The following is a 6,000-nucleotide window of genomic DNA, read 5'->3' on the forward strand; positions in this document are numbered from 1 at the left end:
GCGTTGGGGCTCCTACACCAAGTCTGACTATTTCATAAACAAACACATGCTCCTTGCATACCACACACCTAGCCCCACTGGGCAGAGGAGGCACAGCACGATGGAAAGAGCTTGGATTTGGGGCACACACGACTAGACGGGCATTCCTGCTTGAGTCTTGACAAGCTGTGCAACATTGGGCAAGTTACTTGGAAGTCACAGAGCCTGTTTGCTCATTACCAAAATGGGGTTGATAAGAAGGCCTATCTGCCAAAAGGACTGAAGTAAGTATTTATGAAGCCTTCCCGGGTGCATGGTAACCGCTCAACCCCAAATAATTCTTTCACCAACTGTCACTCACCGCCCCCGCCATACTGAAAAAGAGTACTGTTAATGCCCAAATCCTTGGTGAAGTTTAATGGCTAAACTGCCAAACCATTCACATCAAGCCTTATGAATAACATCGCCAAGCCTTGGATGTAATTTCCGAGAGGTAATAATCAACAATGTAAAGACAGAGGGATGGTATGTATGGAAAGTGCCAACTATTCATAACCAAATTAGAATATGGCTATGGTTTGAAATCAGTCCTCCAGCCCCCCCCCACACACTTCATTATTAACTCTCTCCATCCTCTGATCTCAGGTAGAATGAAAAGTGTTGTTTCCTCTGGTTTAGGTCGACACAGCCTTGCAAAAGGCCCTGCTGGGATTTTTTGTTTGATTTTTTAAAATTATCAAGGTTTAGTACGAGATAAAGTTATTATGAGATTATTCAGCATTCTGATGAGTTAACTCTGGGTTTCAATATGAAACATGTTAAGATCCCAGTATGCAAATTAGCTGATATTTGCCCTGCTCTCTGTATGTGTATATATAAAATTTTTAATGTACATATCATGGATTTAAACGATTAAGATATTAAATAATGGAACTCATTTCCAAAAGAAAAATCTGTCATAGATACCCTAGTAAGTATTAATAAAATATATGTAGGAGGATATAAATATTACATTTCTTGCATATGGGAATTTTTGGGGTATTTTTAGTGTTATATTTGATGATGGTGCCATTTTTTGGCCTTTTCATAATTTTTAAATTTCTTCTTCTCTTTCTTTTGTTCTTCCTTTCTCTGAAAAAAATTTTCTGATTTCTAAAGTAACATATTCCCATTATAGGACACTTATAACATGAAAATAGAAAAGAAGAAAATAATCTCAACATGCATAATACTTTAGCATTGTCTTATACTTTTTCTATATATTTTCAAATAATTAAGATTTTAAATAATCTCATATCCTGCTGTTCCTACTTAATAAAACAGCATTTTCCTGTGTCAAAAAATACTCTCATTTTAATCGCCACACAATATTCCTTCTTGAGGATATATTATAATTTACAAGATGTATTTTACTATAAAATAACCCCAGGACCATCTTCTCGTGTAAGGCAGTACAGATCAGATTTTGGAGCATGACCTCTGGCACCAGGCTGGCTGGTTGAATCCTCATCCTGCTCTTTACCAGCTGAATAACATTGGGCTGGTCACTTACCATCTCTGTTCCTCTATCACTGCATCTGTAAAAGGGAATAACGACACTATCTCCCAGGGCTGGCGTGAAGGTTACATGAGTTACTATGGCAAATAGTAAATGGTGAATAATAAATACCACTAAGCTATTATTACTTATCTACATTTCTTATTGCTTTCTTGGTGCTACTTCATGGCAGGATAGTCTATGAGTCAAAGAGTACATTTTATTTTTTTTATTATTATTATTATTTTTTTTTTTGCGGTACGCGGGCCTCTCACTGTTGTGGCCTCTCCCGTTGCGGAGCACAGGCACTGGACGCGCAGGCGCAGCGGCCACGGCTCACGGGCCCAGCCGCTCCGCGGCACGTGGGATCTTCCCGGACCGGGGCACGAACCCGTGACCCCTGCATCGGCAGGCGGACTCTCAACCACTGCGCCACCAGGGAAGCCCAAAGAGTACATTTTAAACATGATAAATGCATACAACCAAACCGCACCCAGAAATGTAATCATTCATACCCCTCAACAGTGAAAGACAATATCCCTCCCCTATACCCACAGAAGCGTTTGAGCACTCTCATTCTTTAAATCTAAGTAGGTATTTAAATTGGTAAAATCGTATCTCATGGCTTATTAATCTGCATTTCTATTGGTATAAATAAGGCAAAATATTAATCATGTATTTTTTAGCTATTTTATTTCCATGTTTTATGCTTTTTTTGTCCAGTTCTTAAATTTTTAGTGTTTTTTTTCATTCTTGCATAGTTTTCCTTTCCAGTTCCTCTTCTGATGTCTTAACATATGGACAATTTTATATTTATGCAGTCAAACCCATCATTCTTTTGTGACTTTTCCATAACTTTTACATTTAGAACATTCCTTTGCCCTCAGTAGTCAGATAGATACCCACCTGTATTTTCTTCATTTTTATGGCTTAATGGGGTTTTTTTGCATTTAATTGTTTACACTTTAACAATTAACTTTGTTGTTTGGTACGAAGATAGGGTCTGACTTAATTTATTTTTCCCAAACGGCTACTAATTACTACTCTATCATTAGTTAAAAATCCTGTCTTTCCTTTAGCGTTGGTTGATACTGTAGTTATATTGTACAGGGCCTCCCCGAGCAATCTATGGAAAATCTAACATAGAAAATCTAACATCTGCTTGAGAGCGAATACACACAAGCATGTGACCGAGGGCACACACGCAAGCACGTGCGCGCGCGCACACACACACCTCTCTGTCTTTGCTCTCCCACTTTTTGTTCTTTTATTCCTAGCACTTATCACCAGCCGACCTACTATCATCTTACGTTTGTTTGCTTGTTTGTTATTTGCTGAATTAATGAATGCATCAAATTCATAAAATATGTACAGTTGGGAGTCTTACGTGATTATCTGATCCACTGTTAAAAGATTAAGATAATCTTCTACCCGTGACATGCTTCTTAAATCATAACATCTTGCAAAGTACGTTTTAACGACTGATGTTAAGACTAGGGCAATCATCCTTGCTTGGCGCTTGAAAAAAAAAAATTGATGCATGGGTTCCACCTAGATGTCTGGAATACAGTCTGGGCATACTGATTTGTAAAAATCCTCCAGATGATTCTAATATGTAGCCAAGGTAGGCAGACACTGATCCAGGGGACTTACTTCTATACTTAAAAGTAAATTTAAAATATCCTAAACATATATTTAATAAGAATACCTAATAATTAAGATATAAATATATGTGCATGTATATGTATGAATACGTGTATGTGTGCACATGTAGGTACGTATGTGCACGCTCACACACACAACACCAAGAAACCTCACAAACGTTCCCTAAATCACCCCGTGGCATGGAGTTTTCTCTAAATGAAAAAGGCTCTCTTCCAAAACTTGTGTGACTCTGGGTGAGGGTCAGATACAAGCTGACCACTCTGTCTGCCCCAAAGGCTACGCAGTCAAAGACGCCTCCAGAGCATCCGAAAGGCCATCGCCTGAGCCCCTCGTTCTGCCCAACTGCCCCGTTTATAGACCCCATTCTGAGCAAAGTGACGGTTCTCTAGAAAAAATAATGCTCAGAAACTCAGAGCTGCCAGACCACTTCAGAGCTCTTTCTCTCAAGGAACCTGAAACTAGGCCAGGTGAAATGATCAAACAGTGTTTGTTCGTTCATTCATCTTTTGAGATGAAAAAACAATCAAATGCCAAGCGGAGAAAATGACCTTGGACGTCACGCACACGTACAAGCGTGTACACGCGTGCACACACTTCCACTCTGAGGAAGAATTTATGTCGAAAGAGGTTTCTCTTGGGGAGGCCAGGAGAATCATTCCCGTCCCGCAGTCCTGGTCACACAAATGTCTGCTCTTGCTACCCTTCCGCTTCCGCTTCCCCAGCCTCCACCCACAGCTGTGCTGGCAACTAGCCCAGAACCTGCACAAACCCAGTTTCCTCCAAATTTACCCCCTCCTGGCCCATCCAAGACCCTCAGATTGGAAAGTGGGCCCCAGAGCCCAGCACTGCACAGCACCAAATGGGTGTGATGTAATACAGTGAGCTCAGGTGCCTGTACCTGAAGGGCTGCCCAGTCAACTGTTGGCCTGCTGACCGCAGTATAGCTGCCGGGCTTCTAACTCCTGGAGGACCTCGGATGGACACGAAGGTTTTGAACTCAGGAAAATCTGGCTGTGAATCTGGGATCTGTAACTTAGTAGCTGGATGCCCTTGGGTAAACTACTGAACCTCTCTGGGCTCGGTTCCCCTCCTCTTAAGAAGCATACTGCATTCGGCCTGTAGGAGGCTTAAGCGAAAATCATGCATCTAAAAGTGTCAGACACAAGTAACTGCTTAATAAATGAAAACTATCACTTCTTTTAGCTGTTCTCACCTTTCTAGAAAAAAACTGGGACTGGTTTAACCACTAAAACTACACTATTGGGCTTCCCTGGTGGCGCAGTGGTTGAGAGTCCGCCTGCCGATGCAGGGGACGCGGGTTCGTGCCCCGGTCCGGGAGGATCCCACGTGCCGCGGAGCGGCTGGGCCCGTGAGCCGTGGCCGCTGCGCCTGCGCGTCCGGAGCCTGTGCTCCGCAACTGGAGAGGCCACAACAGTGAGAGGCCCGCGTACCACAAAAAAAAAAAGGAAAAAAAAAAAAAAAAACTACACTATTAGGGAAAGTTGATGATGCTGAATCACCAGTTATTCGTGTGGATACACACATATGTATGCATATATGCTAATTATTTAAAATAATATATATCATATATAATAGCTATACGTATATGCATGCATATTTAACGGATCTTTCAGAACCCCTGCCCCTGAGGCTGGGTCGCCCCTTGTCCCCAACTGGCAGCAGACGGCAGTGGGAGGGGCCGCAGGTGGCAGAGGCAGGTCTGTCCTTACCTTCAGAAGGCGTCCCGAGGCTGGGGAGGGGGCGGGTGTCCCCCTTGACACCCGACGGGGAGGCAGGTGAGAAAGCAACAGCTGCCTTCCTACCACCGTGAAACCAGAAAGGAGAGGAGCCTCAAGCGTAATACAACAGATAAGGTAACCAGAGAAAGCTGAAAATGAAAAAGGAACAGAAAGTCTGAAGAAAGAAAAAGCGTCTGGCAAAACTCGGCTGGCCGAGGCCGCGGGTGCGGCGCTGCTCCAGGCCCCGCGGCCTGGGCTGTGGCCCGGGTCTGGGACGCTCCTTGACTGGGTTTGCTCTCGGTCGGGGTCCTCCCACTCCGGCTCCTTCACGGGGGCGCTCTGGGTCCGCGGGGGCGCTCTGGGTCCGCGGGGGCGCTCTGGGTCCGCAGTACTTCCGGTCTGGAGGTGCCGCGGGGCCGCGCCGCTCCCAGTCTAAGGATGCTCCTCCGCGGGGGCGTTCCTGGTCCGGGGTGTTTCGGGTCCCGGGCGCCCCGGGGCGGGCTCCTCCCAGGCCCGGGATGCTCGTCAATGGGGGCGCTCCGGGTCGGCGTGCGCGCTCCTCGCGGCGCTCGGGGTACTGGTTTCTCTGGCTGGGCGCGCCGCCCGTGGGTTCCGGGAGCGGCTCGCTCGCGGGGCGAAGGCGCGCAGCTGGAAAATCCGGCACCTTGACGCGGGCCGAGGAGGCTGCGGCCGGGGGCGGCGCGCCTGGGTCCCGGGAGCTGGCGGGCCGTGGGCGGTGGCCGGGCGACCCGCGGGGCCAGGAGGGGGCGCGCCTGGGCGGCTCCTACGCACCCTCCGGGCGGCGGGGCAGCCGGGACCAGAGCCAGAGGGAGGAGGTTGTCAGCCCCGGCCTGGCGGAGGGACAGCATCTGCGCTTAGAGGAAGGGGCTGGGGCCTGCTGGGGACACGACGGAGGCCGGGGGGTCGTACCAACGCCACCGGGCGGCCCCCCGAGGCCAACCAAAGGTGCGGAGGACTTGTGGTTCCATCCCTGGGGTCCTGGCTCCGTCCTAAGGCCTTCTGCTTAGCCTGAGGGGTGGGTGGTTCGCCATTGGGAAGTAGAAGAGGGGCGCAGAGGTG

General features: G+C 47.2%; 1 protein-coding gene across 5 annotated transcripts in view; it reads right to left on the minus strand.

Annotated features, from left to right (window-relative positions):
- The window catches only part of IL18R1 (interleukin 18 receptor 1), a 40,098-nt gene extending 34,419 nt beyond the window's left edge, over positions 1-5,679 (minus strand). For 2 of the 5 annotated variants that reach the window (XM_067007039.1, XM_067007040.1), the window contains exon 1: positions 4,912-5,629. The gene's annotated coding sequence lies outside the window, so the exon portion shown is untranslated. Of the gene's footprint in view, positions 1-4,911 lie in introns of all 5 variants that reach the window. The other 3 variants (XM_059079120.2, XM_067007037.1, XM_059079122.2) reach the window with 3 other exon arrangements.
- Between the last annotated feature and the right edge of the window lie 321 nt (positions 5,680-6,000).

The sequence above is a fragment of the Kogia breviceps genome, chromosome 11 (assembly GCF_026419965.1).
Source record: "Kogia breviceps isolate mKogBre1 chromosome 11, mKogBre1 haplotype 1, whole genome shotgun sequence".
Taxonomy (NCBI): Eukaryota; Metazoa; Chordata; class Mammalia; order Artiodactyla; family Physeteridae; genus Kogia; species Kogia breviceps.